We start from the raw sequence: 15,915 nt of genomic DNA, 5'->3' as shown, positions 1-15,915 counted from the left end.
GTTACTAACGCAATGACTGCAACATCCCCTAACTTTGATGGTGCTCGGTTAACATTTCTCAATAGATACGTACCATTGCCAACAACATAAGACACAACGACAAACGATAGTATAATTTGATTGACGTAGATTAGGATATTTCTCACGATATCGTCGTGATTCTTGCTGGTGATTTCCACAATTCGTTTCTCGAGCATTGCGATCGTTTTCAACGTTTTCACTTTCTGTGTAATTGATCATTCTAATAAATGAAAAAATGAAGAGAAACGAAATTAATATGATACTAGTTATTAATAGATTACCAGTAAGTAGTTTAGCGTCTAATGCTGTTCATTTTCGCTTAGTTAGAATTAGCAGTAACATCAATCGAATACCACTAATGACTATATTATTACATGAGACTATTTTAAATTAGGGTGACTCTTATTTACTCTTGTCAAACATTTTTGTCAAAATTTCTTTGACGGTACCCCCCCCCCCCCCCCCCAGAGTTGTTCCAAATAATTAAAAAAAAATCTGTGTTAAAAACGGTGGAAATCGCTGAAATTTAAACAAGCATAACTTTTAAACCAGTGGATTCCTAAGATTAAAACTTGGATTTTCGGCATTTTCTCGTAAAAATCTACAGGATTATATTTTTTAAAAAGTTAAAAGTTTCTGGTTTCCTCAGATGAATATTGACCCAAACTTTTACAATCCAATATTCTTCGTTGCATCAAATTTTGCACTTCGTATTATGTTGAGAGCTAGAAGACAGTAAAACTACACGCATCAATAGGTCGTCGACAAGACACACAACTGTATTTTATATACGAACTTCGTACACAATTGTCAGTATTACAGTGTGCCGAACATAGATTTTTTGGATAACTTTTGCAAGTGTAAACGACGATCCTGGGTAAACCACTAACAAACAAACTATTCCATACCTGAAAATGATACATCAAGTATCATAAAACCCCAATTTAAACACCATAATACCTTAATTTCTTTGTAGCGCAGTGGTGATAAAAAAGTCACATCACCCGCATACCCGAAAGTCACATCAATCGCGGGAACACTGTATTAACTTTACTCTTAGCGTTGTTGTTATTTACATAGTGCAGCTCGAATGAATTGAAAGTGGTTATGTACCTCGAAAATGCTTTCTTCAACGATCACGTACGTTAGTTCTTTGATAAAGGTTGACCCATAAATGCAGTACTTCGGTCGTCGCATTTTTATTTTTATGGCATTTGCTCACGCACGCATTCTTACGATCGCGCAAGTACGGAAATGGTCCTTGATGCTGCGTCAACAAGCAAGCCTAGCCATTAAATTCGCAGTACCCAGACGACGGACGACCGTTGACACGCAAAGCTACGTGCCGATTCTCGAAACACGGTAACAGTCATTATGGCCACAGCAAAACAACGTGCCCTTCTACGAAACACAGAGCCACGGCAACCATCTAGTCCCTTGTCTTCCCTTTTGATACGCGCCCTCTGGGAACAGGATTTCTACTTCACATAAAAACATGAATCATTGACCACTAATCTTTTGGGTACATAGTACATACGTATCATCTTACCGTATCTTAACGAGTTTTTTTCAAGATTCGCTTCAAATAGACACTGCCGGACAAAATTGTGAACTCACTGTCTCTTTACCATTATTTTGTTGAATATTATAATAACTACAAAAGATAAAAATTAGCTTTATCAAAATACCGTATACTGATTTTAGGGAGATCTCCAAATCACGTGCTTTCAATAACACCATGAATATATTAGTCCAGTCAATGAATGCTCATAAGGGGTGTGTGTGTGTGTGGTGTGTGTGTGGTGTGGTGTGTAGAGGGAAATGGAAGGAACACAATTTTTAACTTTGGGACTTTGTTTGGACTAGTTAGGAGCTAAACATACTAAAAGTCCCTACTCCTAGGAGGTGAGCAGGGTGCAGGGGGGCACGTAGAAGGTCTCCTTTTTTGGTTTTCCGCTTATATCTGGGAAACTATGCGTCCTAGTGATAAGACCATTCCATACAAAATTAAAGCAGACGAAATGTGCCATACGATTGACTCGATTCAGTTTTACGCTATCTCGCATAGTTTTCGAGATATCAGCGCACAAAATTGTGAAAAAGAAATTTTTGCCTCACGTTTTTTGTCTTATTTGACTAGCTAACTCTTCAGCACAATTAGTGAACTTTAAGCGCGGATATCTCGGAAACTATGCGATATAACGAAAAACTGAATGGAATCACTCTTGTGGCACATTTTGTCAGCTTTAATTTTGTATGCAATGGTGTTATCGCTAGGACGCATAGTTTCCGAGATATAAGCGGAAAACCGAAAAAGGGGTCGTTGTACGTGCCCCCCTGCACCCCGCTCACCTCCTAGGAGTGGGGACGTTTAGTATGTTTACCTCCTAACTAGTCCAAACGAAGACCCAAAATTAAAAATTGTGTTCCTTCCATTTCCCTCTACAACTTTTCGTTGGCTGGACTATACAGGCTGTCCAAACCCATCCGTCCAGGGTTGTTAACTTCTCAGCTAAGCATATTCGGTAAAAATGTTTGGAATAAAAGTTTCAGGGATTAATGGAGGATACATGTCCATGATCTTGTATTTGACCTTCGGATCGATTTTCAAGGTTATTTGGAGGTCAGTACGTATTTTTTAAAAAATGGGAACCCCTACTTTTGACTATGAATTATGAAGGAGCTCGAAATTTCACGTTCAGATATGTCTTTATGTCCAAGATTAAAATGATTGCTAGAGGCCATTCAGAGGTCAAATCACTGTTTGGTGGTAAATAAAAGACGACAGTAAATACTGGCATCAAGATAGGACGGGGCTTCTGTTTCATAAACTTATCTCCGACGTTAAGCGTGTTATCCTTTTACAAGGTCATTGGAAGGTCGATGTACGTTATACTCGGCCTCTATACTTGACCTCGAGTTGCGGTAGAATACTAGACGTTATGAGGTCACGCATAGAGGCCGAGTATAACGTAAATCGACCTTCCAGTAACCTTGGGAATGGAGAACAAGCTTAACGTCGGAGATAAGTTTATGAATCAGAAGCCCTGTCCAATCTTGATGCCAGTATTTACTGTCATCTTTTATTTACCACCAAACAGTTATTTGACCTCTGAATGGCCTCTAGCAATCATTTTAATCTTGGACATAAAGACATATCTGAACGTGAAATTTCGAGCTCCTTCATAATCCGTAATCAAAAGTAGGGGTTCCAATTTAAAAAATACGTACTGATCTCCAAATAACCTTGAAAATGGATCCGAAGGTCAAATAAAAGGTCATGGACATATGTCCTCCATTAATCCCTGCAACTTTTATTCTCAACATTTTACCGAATATGCTTATCTGAGAAGATAACACCCCTGGACGGGTGGTTTTGGACATCCTGTATAGTCAATGAAGGCCGATTTAAGGGCAGAAATTATTATATTTTGAGCAATTTCAGACGCAAGAAGAAAAATCATCAACAGACTTAGATCTGGTCATTATAATCTTAACTTCTCTCTAGCTAAAGTCAATGTGGTGGTAAATAACCCTGGCTATCCATGTGGACATGAGACGTAGGATATTTATGATACACAGGAAGTTTATATATGTATAACCTGAGATTACGGGGCTTTCTTCTTCCTATGCCATGCAATGTACTACTTCAGGCCTGGGCGCGGTTGGCTCGGGGAACACATGTTGCAGCTTCTCCTCTTCGTTTGGTCGGCAAGTCAGTCCCCACCACGGTCACTCCGACTCTTCCCTTAGCCTTAGCCTTAGCCTTGGCACGAGCACCCCCACGAAATTAAAGGAATTGGTAAATGCCGCTAGTTCCACAGCTTCGGGCAAGGGTCTTATGTGCGTGTACATGTTTACATAGTAGTGGTGAGTAACCTGCCGGTGCAGCATCGTGGGGGTGCTCGTGCTAGAACTAAGGCTATGGCTAAGGCTAAGGCTAAGGGAAGAGTCGAAGTGGCCGTGGTGGGGACTTACTTGTCGACCAAGCGAAGAGGAGAAGCAGCAACATGTGTTCCCCGAGCCAACCGCGCCCAGGCCTGTACTACTTCACAGATCTGCAAACACTCTATGTAAGATCTTATGTTCCTTCCTGAAAGATTGTGGAATATACTATAGGGTGGGCCATAAATTTTCGTCGCGACGAAGAGGGTTTTCCTTTTTTTTATGTACTCCAGTCAAGGGTACGAAGTGAGGACCGAGAACGGTCTACGTCTCGTGACATAGACCAGACAGGGTGTTCTTTGTTCACGGTTTTAGTGCGGGTCAGCCCCAATATAAGCATGTGCGCGCCATAACGTAAATCATCGGTCGACTGCGCGGCGCCGAATTTTCCTGGGGTCTTCGAGCGAAGACAAAAGGACGGTTGGGCCCCAGATGAGGGTAGTCGGAAAGGCGCGATCGACACAGTCGTAGAAAGTCGTCCGGTAGAGTCACTTCGATATCCTTCGGACAAGGATCAGAGAAGAGATCGTGTGATTTGAACCACGGTAATGTCCAGTGTGAACGATATTGCGCGATATTGCAAATCATGTTTGAACATGATCATAACGAACATACATACATAACAACATAAGGGATCCCTCGGAGTCGTACTCCGCCAGGTCGTGCCGCAGCACACACTACATACTTGAGGGATCCCGCGGAATCACGATTTCCGCCAGGTCGTGCCGTAGCACACCTCTACATACACTCGTGTGGATCCCATGGAGGAGTGTCTCCAACAGGTCGTGCCGTAGCACACATTTATCCATATACACCAAGGGATCCCTCGGAGTCATACTCCGCCAGGTCGTGCCGCAGCACACACTACATACTTGAGGGATCCCGCGGAATCATATGGGATCCAGTAGAACTCCGAGTCGTATACATAACGCTATCAATACATGATAATTCATTATTATCGCTACTCTAACGCTCACATCTTCATCGTTATTTCTTTTGTAATCCACGTTTAATTCTTTATTTCTGGGGTTTTTATGCCGCAAGGCTTTTCCCCAATGAGCCAATAAACTATTCAAGATATTTCGGCTCAATTCTGTTTTGTTTATTTATAATTCATTCCTTTTCCACTTTTATATCCTAACACTATTTTTGAAATACGGGATTTCTCCATGTTGGAGAGATTTCGACGATACACAAATTATTTTCTCACTCTTTTATGTAGAATCACCCCCTGCCCGACTACGAATACCGGCCTAGCCAGTATATACAGAGTGTTTAGCTACAGGTGGGAGAAAATTTAAGGGGTGGTTCTCGACGATAATATAGACGAAAATGAAGAATAAAAAAATTGCGATTTCGACTTTGTTATTTAGTTAGCAGTTAACAATCTGCCCAAAAAGCGGCAACTTTTCAACTTTTCAACAGAGGTGCACGTTGCGTACGTCACGCAGGCGCGCGACAGTCTCGTATCAAGTGACAAATGCATGCATACCTTGGTTCTTATTTGGGGCCACAGCGATGTGAAAATGTTTAAAAAATCGTTGGACGACATTGAACCTATCAACTCGTTAATATCCACAAGGGCATTTCTAATATTCGCCCTATGGAATTATCGAGTAGAGGGGTTTTGGTAAATCTCTAGGGAATTTATATTAGAGATTCCAATAAATAAATTAGGCTGAAGTTTATTAACTTCTTCGATAGGAGACTGTTGATTAAACAAATTGTATTATATTTTGTCAAAGACAAGAGAATACCGTTCTTTAAACATTTAAATATAACGCCAACTTCACATTGGTGAGTGTCGCTACAGTCGCCACAGGGGTTTCACTTTTAAATTGTTCTCGCACATATCCACAAATCCTTATCCTGCACTATAATTGTTCATAACACCGTACTTAATACACTGGAACAAATCACACATATGCTCTAGCACTATTTACAATACCATACACACGCACTACGAGTTTACAGAGAGTACAAGTTTACTGAGGGGAATGAGGAGAATGTAAAGAACTGGTAATCCTTTAATGTTGAAGTTGAAAGACTGCACTTTATTGAACTTGATCTATTACGTCGCGAGACTCGCTCACAGACGGAACGGACATCTTGAGGTCGTGTGATTTCTGCGAATGGAAATTTGTTTTTTAATATTGCATTGTCATCCAGTTCTAAGCTATGTTTAAAATTTCAAGTCTCTAGCTCATCGGGAACATAGTTTAAAATCAATTGCAAAAGTCCCGAACAGACAGACAGACAAGAAAGCGAGCTAATAAAAACGTGGTAATAAGTAAATGATTGAATTTTCACCGTTATAATAACCATGGTTACCATTGCTACCCTAAAAACTTCGTGTAGATCCTTAGAGGTCTTTGCACGAAAAACACAACGAACCGAGCCAATACTTATTCAGTCCAGGAAAAAAGTGGGCACATCTCATACTTTTATAAAGTTCTGTAATAAATACTGGTAAGCAGAGTTGGGCAAAATATGTAATTAGTTACAAATTTCGGATCACGAATAAAAGATACAAAATTTTAATTAATTAATTTTAAGGTTCGGATCCAAAAGGAACTTGATCCGAAATTTAATTAGTTATTTTTGTATCCGAAGCAGAAGGATCCGAAGCTACGGATCCATTTGTAACTAGTTAATGTAACTAATTCAAGGTTCCTTTCGGATCCTTTAAGTTCCTTTTGACCAGCTCGAGGCTTGAATGAACACGTTCCGAGGCCCGAGGGTCGGGCCCCGAGACCTGAGCCCAGAACACAATAGCAGTTCAATAAACACGGCTGGAGAATCGCCCGGTTTATTGCACCACTCGGCCTATGCCGCCGAGGCACCGATGATGGGCAGAAAAATTGAATTAGTTACTTTTTCCAAGATATCTTTTCAACTAAAAGCAGCAAGCAGTGAACGAATTCTATCGAATTTAGACTTTTCTTAATCGGCAGAACGCCACGAATCGGCTCGTGTGACTTTCGTGAGGGCAGCACGGAAAATAAATAAGTTCAGGTTTCACGTGTCAGGGGTTTCATGCCGAGCTACCTGCCTGGCCGGGGGATCGCCCGGCCGTGTTTATAGCACCACTCGGCCTATGCCGCCGAGGCACCGATGATGGGCAGAAAAATTGAATTAGTTACTTAGTTAGTTACTAGTTAGTTACTGAGCAACGTTAAATCAATCGTTGGCGATCTACGGAAAAGCATACTACACAGTAATGTCCCATTCTATGTCAATTCTCGGATCTGTGTTGTGACATTGATCGGAACTAGACACTATTTTTTTGTAGCTTCGTCGACCGCGCCGAACGTAGAACAAAAAAAAGCGTAAATAGCGTATATTCTTTATATTTTACTTATTTTTAATGAAATTTTTCCAATATATTTGCGACATTTTTCTAATTTAAATGACACCAAACAAGATCGTAAAAAGAATGTAGTTAAGGATCGTTTCATTGCTTTTAACATTTATTAACAAATCAAGGATCAAAACATTATAATTATATCATTCTGGCTCCTACGTATATGTATAGTTATATGTATAAACACATATTGAGTGTACATATTGTGCGAGATATATTTGCAAATACAATTAAATTGCAAATGACCCCAATCCATATAACACTATTTCAGCACATGTATGGGAACAGAAACACAAACCAACATAATGTAAATACTGGTTATTAGGAAAATTTTCGGCATTGTTTCATCGGAATTTGGTTTATTATTGTATGAAAATTATCATTATGAGAATTGTAGTTATTGGATCCCGCTAGTTCCAACATTAATCGCATTTGTATATACATATAAATGAATGTGTGTACCGTTTCAGTACTGTACTTGGAGTAACAACCAATTCTTGTGTAACATGATAAATATCTGAATAAACTTTGAAAATATTTTTATGGCTTCCACGCGATTATTGTGTTACAGTATTACAAAGTTTTTAAATTTCAAATCAATTCTTTTACTCGTTAGTAGTATACCATATTTTTCAATAAAAAACTTTAATCCTCAGTAGCTTTAGCGCGCCGCGCAGCGACAAGCTCCATGTCACATGGATATTCCTCTGGTTGGAATTATATTGAATGTGGACAACTGTAAATAAGTAATTACTCGTGTAGGGCATAGTCCGATTCACGGTCTGAAAGGTAACAGTGTTTTGTAGGGTAACATCCGCTTTAACAATTTTAACTGTGGTCAATTCCTCCATTTTTCCACTGTAAACGAATATTTAAGATGAAAGTTGTTTGGCATTGAACGGGACATACAATACCATTCAACCTTATATAAACATTCTTCGCTACGAATGATAATAATGACGACGAAATTAAATTCGCGATGGTAAGATGTGGTGAACCACTCTATATACATATGGGTGTTTACCTACAGGTGGGAGAAAATTAAAGGGGTGGTTCTCGACGATAATATAAGACGAAAATGAAGAATAAAAAAATTACGATTTCGGCTTCGTTATTTAGTTATTAACAGTTAAAAATCTGCCCAAAAAGCGGCAACTTTTCAACAGCGGTGCACGTTGCGTGCGTCACACAGGCGCGCGACAGTCTCGTATCAAGTGACAAACGCATGCATACCTTGGTTCTCATTTGGGGCCCCAGCGAGGTGAAAATGTTGAAAAAAATCGTTGGACGACATTGAACCTACCTACTCGTTAACGATTGATGTATTGATCGTATCGTAGGATATATGTGTCAGAATGTTGACTAATAATATGCCTAATTGGTTCCAAAACTTGATTCAATTCATCCATTGTCTTAGCGCTAACCATTTCTCACTAGAGTTCTCAATTTTTTTCTTTTTCTTACTTAGTTGGAACGACTGACCTTTTGGCTGAGATAGGATTCAAGAAGTTTGCATCAGCTAAATAATTATCTGAAGTAATGTTCAAAAATGCAGTAGAGAGTTTTTTTATAAGGTTTCTTCGTGATGCAGTGGTGAAGTATTTGACGTGGTTGAGGAGAGAGGTCTTTTACTAAAGCCTTTGGTTAACTCCAGATTTTTAGTTTCACCAAGATCAGGAATAGTTTCTTGAGATCCTTTTTGGCTGAATAATTGAGAATAGTTCACAGTGTCCACGTCACCATTCTCTTCATGAGTCGATAAGGAAGGAGCGTTATTCTGTTGAATTGGATTATTGATAGAGGTTTAGCCATATGACCTACCTTCTTACACAGGAAACAAGCTAGACTATCCGTCGAGATGAAAATCCAGTATGAAGTATCCTCAAAGTTAACTTGTATTTTCTTCGTAAGTTTGCTTACATCATCTGGATGGATGTAGATTTGTCGACGAAAACTGAGGGTATGTGAGAAGCCTGGTTCAGAGAATTCCACTCTGGTGAAGACATGGGTGAAACTGTTCTAATTCCCATTTGCTTAAAAGAGTCCAATAACACAGAATGTGGGATACCAGGGCACACATTAGAAAGAATAATGCGTTTGGTTTCCATGATACAAGGTCTAATAGATACTAAAGGGTGGGCCATCTAACGTTTGGAATTTGAATCGGCTATAAAAAAAAACTAATGAATATTTTTTCAAAGTTATGAGTTTATTAGAAAGATTGAACCTTTCCATTTAGGAATGGAAGACAACATCATTCAAAGGACTGCCACGGCTAGCCTTACAATACCCCATTCGATCAGTCCAATTTTTGAGTACATTTTCGATTGTTTGGGCCTCTCATTTCCACCTCGGAGGATACGTCAATAATCAAAATTGTCTTTATCTGGAGCTCAGAAAATTCACACGTCATCGTGGAGAAACCAATGCATCCACAACGAGTGACTGTCTGGTGCGGATTTTGGTCTGGCGGCATTATTGGGCATTTTTCTTCGAAAATGAGCAAGGAAACGCCGTTACAGTGAATGGCGATCGCTATCGCGCCATGCTAAGCGATTTTTGGTTTCCCAAAATTGAAGAGGATGACATAGACGACATTTGGTTTCTACAGGACGGCGCAACGTGCCACACACCCAACGTAACAATCGATCTTTTACGCATTGTTTTCGAAAATCGCATAATCAGCCGAAATGCTGATGTCAATTGGCCACCTCGAAGCTGCGATTTGACTCCGTTGGACTTTTTTTTGTGGGGAGCCGTTAAGAACAAGTGTTACGCTAACCATCCAGCGACGATTGACGACTTGAAACACGAAATCGAAGTTGCCATTGACGAAATAGAGGCCCAAACAATCGAAAATGTACTGAAAAATTGGACTGATCGAATGGGGTATTGTAAGGCTAGCCGTGGCAGTCATTTGAATGATGTTGTCTTCCATTCCTAAATGGAAAGGTTCAATCTTTCTAATAAACTCATAACTTTGAAAAAATATTCATTAGTTTTTTTTTATAGCCGATTCAAATTCCAAATCTTAAATGGCCCACCCTGTAGACAGCCTTTAATATTTATACAGTCATTTTTTGACGCAATCTTGGTTACTAAGGATTTCCCCGACAAGTATATCTATACTCTATTATTAGAGATTCTTGAGCCAAACCTTATATTGATGGGATTGGTAACCTTCGCAACTGCAAATATGTATTGTTTGATGGTGATGTCATCATGTGCTTCTACAACTATAGCATATTCTTTCGAAGGGAAACAAACTTTTTGCATTATACTGGCGTATAACTACTGCGGTGTTCTTAACTTGCGGTACATTTTCTGTGGTCATGATTTCTGTGGGAGGGATTCCTGTACACAGGAATATATCTCTCGACTATTAGAATTGATCAAACCAAACTCGCGATTCCAACCGTGACGAGCAACGGTATAAGAAAGCACGACACTCACTATATCCAATAGTAGATTATAACACGCGTACCTCGTGGATTAAAACAGACGTCTTGACTCTTCAAACGTCAACACGCGACTGAATTATATTTAGTTGATACTAATCATAATCATAAATCTACGAGTATCTGCTCGGAAATATTCACCTTTTGGGGTGTGTTTACATTTTTTGCTGCACGAAGCGAAGAATAAGTGCGAAATTTCTATAAAGCCACTTAGTTTGTCCTTAGATTCTGAGTGAATTAGTCCAGCTAGGTACAATAAAAGAAGTGTAACTGCAATTGGAAAGTAACGATTTGCGTAAAAATGGATCTGTAAATTTATTGAAATCGTAATATGTTATATTTTAATTTCCTATTGGTAAAATGGCACGAGGACAATTGTTGATCAGTGAAGAAAAGGCATCCATCGATGCTTATAGGGATACGGGATGTTCTAATCGCATAATTGCAAAAAAATTAATCGATCACGTACCGTTATAAATAATTACGTCAATTTCGGAAAAGATTATGGCAAAAACCACACCAAAGGGGGAAATTAAAAGCTGAGCAAGAGACAGCATTCATTGTTAATGAGATCTGCATCAAAATAATTGAGAAGTGCAGCACAACTTCGCGTTGAATTAAATTTGTCAGTAACTACGAGACGCGTGCAACACATTTTAAAAAGTTCCAACCAATTTCACTGGACAAAAATGGTGCAGAAACCAGCACTCAAAGCAGGACATAAACAGGCTTGTCTTGATTTATGGAGCAAGCTAATGTAAGTTAGCGGTACGCGTCAGTGTTAGTGGGAAGAGTGGGGTGGGCTCAGCGGCGCAGTTGGGCGAGAGGCGCAGCGGTAAGGGGCCTGGTTCCCGTGGAATATGGCAACCATGGTCCTGGTCCAAAGAATGGGAATCTGTTAATTTTTCCGATGAAAAGAAATTCAATTCAGACGGGCCAGATGGTTTTGAATATTACTGGCACGATTTAAGGAAAGAAAAAGACATAACAATGCGTCGCAACTTTGGTGGTGGTACATTAATGATCTGGGCTGCATTTGGAGCTGACGCCAAGACACCAATCTGTCGCATCACTCCTAAAATGAACTCTGAAAAATATACAGAATTATTAGACACAATTTGAATACCATTTATTGAAGATATTGGACACGATAATTTCATTTATCAACACGATAACGCTGCCATCCATACGTCAAATTACATGTAGCAGTGGTTAGGTCAAAAGAATATCAGGGTTTTGACATGGCCAGCTGATTCCCCAGATTTAAACCCAATAGAAAATCATTGGGGGATGATCTCAAGGAAAGTTTATGGCAATTTCAAGCAATGCAGTACTATTAATGAATTATGGAAAGCGGTGAACGAAGCATGGGCATCTATTCAAGAAGACACACTTCAAAGTTTGATTTCGTCAAAGCCCCATCGTATTTTCGAAGTTATTCGAAGAAATGGCATTTCTACTAATTATTAATATAGAAATAAAAAAAGAACTTATTGTTCATTTTGAATCTACTTATTTAAAAAATATGTGGCTTTATACATAGAAATTTCGCAGTTTATTTTATATAAAATTATATATTTACGTTTATTTCTTTAAATAAATATTATTTATATTATTTTAATCGATATATATGTGTTTTTAATACGCCTAAAGTGAGATCATACTGAAATTGATCATAAGTACAGAATAATTATAAGATATTACCAAAAAACGCCGCCGCGCGTGGTGGCTTTATGGAAATTTCGGGCACTGTATACATATGTATACCTAGTCTGTAGGGTTTCATATTTACAAGTTCAAAGTATTAAAATACATACCGTAGGCTAACTCTTTTGCGTGTATCAGCGTAGCAGGTGAATCATTACAAAAATAAGTGAAATCGCATAACATTGCACCGAAGTAATGACAGTCATCGTTAAATAATTGTACAGCATCAAATCAAATTAGAGAAATTTATTTTAATTACTGCAAGTAGTGTTGTATAAAGCTCGAGTCTTCGAAGCTTCAGAGCTCAGTCTTAAAGACTAAGTTTCTATAGAAGAAGATTTAGAAGAAGTCTAAGACTGAGCTCTGGAGCTTCGAAGACTCGAGCTTTATACAACACTAACTGCAAGCCGTCACGCGTTAACCTCGTTTAATGGGTACAACAAATAAAATGTATTCGTGTAATATAAATTCAACGTTCATGGTATACGTTATACATATGTGTACGATGTAACACGTTGCGAGGGGCAATGCAATGTATACTGACAATGGGAATAATAATAATAAAATTTTGTCTCTTATTAATGTAGGAGTATGACATGAGTATGCAAGCTTGAGTTTGTATGCGTGTGCGAGTGGATTACACAAATGCAAGTACCAAGTTTTGTACTTGGAATCCGTGAGAAAGAGTCGTACAGAATACAGTATTTTATGCATAAATGTACCAAATGTCTGGCCGATAAATGTCCCAGAACTATCCCCACTACTGCGGGATGTACCCCCTTGAGGGGCCGTGAAACTCGAGAGGCATCGGTCGGCGAGAAGTATGACTCATACGGCTCGGGTATATCGGTGAGACCACACTAATCTGAATTTCACAACTTCTTTATTTTTCATTATTTTTTTTATGGAACTTTCACCAACACATTCGTGGCATTTTTCTCATGCAAAATAATACCAAATATTATATAATTCCGATGAAAGGGTATAGCCGGATAAGGTAGTCAAAAATGCCCTTGAACCGAATTTTATCGACGATGTGCCATTCGATAGAGCACCAAGAAAAAACATACTGTGCAAAATTTCTACCTTGTATCTCGATCGGGAGGGTAGTTATGGGGTAAAATCGAAAAATCAGTTTTTGGCCTATTTTCCCTAATTAATGACGTTTAGAAATTCTGAAAAAAATCTGACACATGTCAAGAACCCAAATACATACATACAAAAACAAATACATACTTTGCAATTAGTTTCAGATTTTTAAAATGGAAATCCTGCTTGTAAAAAATTAAAAACCTCAAAAAAATCGAAAAAATGCAGATTTCACATGGAAGTTCTCGAGTGTCCACTTTTATATTTTTACAGTAGCAGTATATTGTTATAAGTATTGTTCATGAATTTTTTCAGATTTTTCGGTTTGGTGCGCCGTTGTTAAAAAAAATAAAAACCGATTTTTTCGACGTTTTTTCCGCGAAGAACTAAGCTAACCTTAAAATTGTTACGTTCTATTTATTCTGTAAGTCTATCAGGCTCTGATAAACCTTGAGCATTCTACAGAAGTAATTAAAAAATGAAATCAACTTAATTAATATTTCTACAGTATAATCATTACATCTAGAAATATAAATCACGTTTCCAACAATTCAGTTGGCTCAGTGCGTTAGGCGTTCGATTGTGGACCGGCCTATGCTAGGTTCGCGCCCGTCGTAGGTCTATTTTTTTTATTTCATCAATTCTCTTCTTTTTTTATATCTAACTTCACACTAGTCAAGGATATTTTTGTAGAATTCTTTTAAAAGCAATATTGAAATATTTAAAAAGTATTTTAAGGTAAAATACACCAATATAGTAGTTGTGTCTAACAGAGTCGTAAGGTGAGTAAAGAAAAGAAAAGGTATACGTATAAAAGTAAACAAAGATAAAAGTTAATGAAACATCAAAAGTTTGTCATTCTAAATATGCTTTTATAGATTCGTTAGTTTACTTTGACAAGTATCGGAACATCTGCTTTCACTGTGAAATATATCATTAGCAACCCTGAGTAGTACATACACAACAATTGCTGTTCCGCATAAGAGACGAGGTACCAAATTGAATGCCTCAAAACAAGTAAACAACAATAGAGCCATTTCTACAACTTGAATTTCTTTCTTTTCTCTATAACAAAGTATTTAAAACTCGAAGACACATAAATGGAATTACTGCTGAAAATGTCGAGTACTGCCAGAAGTTCCTCCAATTTTCAACATAAATAAATCTTTCAATTCATCGATAAAATAAAATATGCTTTACAGAAAACACGATAAAATGAATCTGAGATAATTAAGATCCGCACAAGCTATGTATTATAATTTTTTTGCGAATTTCACCTATAATATTTTTTTTGAATATGTAGATATTACTTCTAAAAGAAATCTACAAACACACCATTGATTATTATATAGTCAGACATAAAAAAAGAGAATTAATCAAGTAAAAAAAATGTATACCTATGCAGGGAGCGAACCTAGCATAGGCCGGTCCACAATCGAACGCCTAACGCACTGTTGTTTGCTGTTTAAAAATTGTTTATTTCAGGCATAAGAATGTTTGACAATGGTTGAATACTAAAAAAATAAACGAAAAGTATGTTATTGCTAAATAAATTTCTAATTATTACTAATGTAAAGGCACATTAGAGGTCTACTTGTGACGGTTTTGTACGTCGAGGAGCAGTTTATCTGAACTCCTCGTATTAATTACTAGGTATCACAGTAATATAAAAATTCGATTCACAGCCGTATTTATTTTAACTTGCACTTATATTGCTCCCGAAAAACGCCTTATAAAACTAGGAGCTTACTTTTGGATGATAGTACAGGGTGAATGGTATGGGCGGTGAGGTGATGTATATTTACAAGTGAGATATGGGTGAAATAATGATATGAAATAATGAAAAAGAAGAAAAAGAACAAGAGATCATATAATATAATATATCCTAACTATGTTATCATAATATATCTTAATTTATATTAGTCGCAGTTGCGCGCTATAAGTCTTTGGTTATTACATCGTCAGTCTTTATATATTACAATGTTTTATATATTATAAGTCCGATGTCTAACTTATCTTATCTTAATTTAATATAATTATGAACCTGAAGAGTGTGGGTAAATATAATTTTTGAAACTTAACATTTAATACTGTGTAGTTAATTGCACTTTGGTGTTCCATGTAGGAGAGAGTATGAGCTACGGTGGTTTATATCTGTCGGTTAACCACCAGAATTTCTTATAATCTAACTCTTTAGTTTCGTAGCGATCTCTATCAGGGATTGAAGTGCTGTATCAAAAGCCGTATTCGGTTGTGATTTCGCCATGCTCCGGAGGAGTGAATGTGATGGATTTCCTGGATCTATGTCGCGGTGTGTGGTACAATAGGGGG

The sequence above is a fragment of the Lasioglossum baleicum genome, chromosome 11, assembly GCF_051020765.1.
Source record: "Lasioglossum baleicum chromosome 11, iyLasBale1, whole genome shotgun sequence".
In the NCBI taxonomy this organism is placed as follows: domain Eukaryota; kingdom Metazoa; phylum Arthropoda; class Insecta; order Hymenoptera; family Halictidae; genus Lasioglossum; species Lasioglossum baleicum.
Note: the sequence above shows the minus strand (reverse complement) of the source record.